Source organism: Nicotiana tabacum, chromosome 17, assembly GCF_000715075.1.
Source record: "Nicotiana tabacum cultivar K326 chromosome 17, ASM71507v2, whole genome shotgun sequence".
NCBI classification, from domain to species: domain Eukaryota; kingdom Viridiplantae; phylum Streptophyta; class Magnoliopsida; order Solanales; family Solanaceae; genus Nicotiana; species Nicotiana tabacum.
Window position 1 is genome coordinate 3,265,001 of NC_134096.1, and position 2,194 is coordinate 3,267,194.

Consider the following 2,194-nt stretch of genomic DNA (forward strand, 5'->3'; position numbering starts at 1 on the left):
CTTCTTCCTAAACATTACCTCCATTAAACCACCCTCAACACCCCCCAAAGAGCCCATATTTCAGCCATGAAAGTCAGTCCCTAAAGCTCCTTTAATCAATTGAAAATCAGCTGCAACATGTACAAAAATGCAGGAGCAGTTCGGCTATAAAACCAGTTCAAATTCCAGCCCGAAATTACCCCCAAAACAGCTGCGAAAATGACCCCAAAACAGCTCTTTTTCACACAAAAAACCGCAACAAAAACGCAACAGCAATAATAGCGAGAAACCACCAAAATTGCTGCCCGTTTTGACCCTCGAAATCAGCACTAAACAGTTTTGAAACCTCCATTGGAATCACCTTGAACCACCGTTTAAAACCCGGCTGGTGTTGACCTCGTCCGTTCATTGTTGGCTGAGTTCGAAGAGGTTGGGTTCAAAGTTTGTTGTGAGGTCGAGGTCTGCGCCTTGTCCGACGAAGTTTCTAGTTCGTCAAGGTCCTGTTTGGAGTTATTATTTACTTTTGGAGTCCCCTGCTGTAAACCTCTCAAAGTCAGATTCTTCTTAAGGTTCATCTCTTAATTGCATCACTATTTTTAATATATACACCATGAATGATCTTTATATATTTTAAGTTTTGAGCATCCTATTTTAGTTGGCTTTGAATCGTTCCTTGAAGAATATTAGCATGTTGGCTTCGTTTTAGTGTGATTAATTATCCATTTGATATAATTAACTAATTGATGGCTAGCGTGATAATTGAAATTCAAGTGAGTAAGAAGTGAAATGCGTAGTGCTTTAAAATTTTGGCATCTTCAAATTTTAAGTCTTAAGTATCTGCTTATTTGTTCTTAAATGGGGTAAATGTTGGCTCATAAATCTAATCAAGAAATAAAAGCGTACATAGATAAAACATAAAAACCAATAAATCACAGTTTGTCCAAAATTAATTCAAGCCAATTTTAGTCAATAAAGCGACCGTGCTAGAACCACGGGACTCGGGGAATGCCTTACACCTTCTCCTCGGTCAACGGAATTCCTTACCCGGACTTTGTTTTGCAGACCAATAATAAAAGAGTCAAATCTTCCTTTGACTAGGGATTCAAACAAAAGGTGACTTGGAACACCCAAAAATCAATTCCAAGTGGCGACTCTGTAAATAAAATAATCCCTATTCAAGTTTGTCACTTTAATTGGAGAAACTCTTTAACCCACCATCCACAATCAATAACACAAATATCTTTTGAGGGTAGAAAAGATGTGTGACAGTTCTGGCGACTCTACTGGGGATTTTTCAAGAATTCGAGCTTGTACATTGATTTTAGTTGGATTTATTAATTTTTGTATATATTGTGATTTATTCGGGCCTAATGTGTTTTTTGTCGAGTTTTTATCGTTTTGATATTGTTGAACTGTATATATAAATTGTATCTTCTCTCGCATCCCTCTGAATCTTCTGATAATTAGTTATGTTGTGTTTGCCTACCAGCATCATAAAATTTCTGTCTTGAGATAAAGCCAGTTAGCCTACCAGCTTCTGGTGAAGGACTTAGTCACACATGTTTAGGCGGGAGAGCCGTTAGCTAGCCAGTGCTGTTCTACTACTGGTAATGCTTGACGCTCCTCGGCTCGGGTTGTCCGCCTGGGTAAGCCAAGTCTAGATACCATCTCCTTTAGGATTTACAAACTTAGAAGAACAGGCCACAAGCAATAAATATCCCTAGTAGGCTGCGCTTTATTTGCATCATGTGCATTTGACTTAGCAGCGCTCGACTCATGGGCCGAGTTCTATTTTAGGACACGTACCTTGTTGAGACCATTATGTCATGTTATGTGCTACTTGTTGCATTATTTGGGAGGCTTGCATGTCGACCGACTTTAGCATATATCGGTTGAACGAAGAGAGAAAAAATGATGTGGTTTAGTGCATATAGTTTTTAAAGATTGATTTTCATATATAAAAAAGAAGAACATAGTCAATTTTTACCGAACTACGCGGGTCTGATTCTCACCGGATGTGAGATACGTAGGCAAACCTCATCGGTTTCGACCCCAATTTTTAAAAAATCCAAAAAGATATTTTCCTTTAATTACTTCTTTAGAAGCTTCTTTTTTTTTTAGACCAAAAGTCCAAAAATATTTTCTTCCTTTTTTTTTTAAGTCTTTCTCCCAAAATCCAAAAAAAAAAATCTTTCTTTTGAAATTAAAAAAAAAA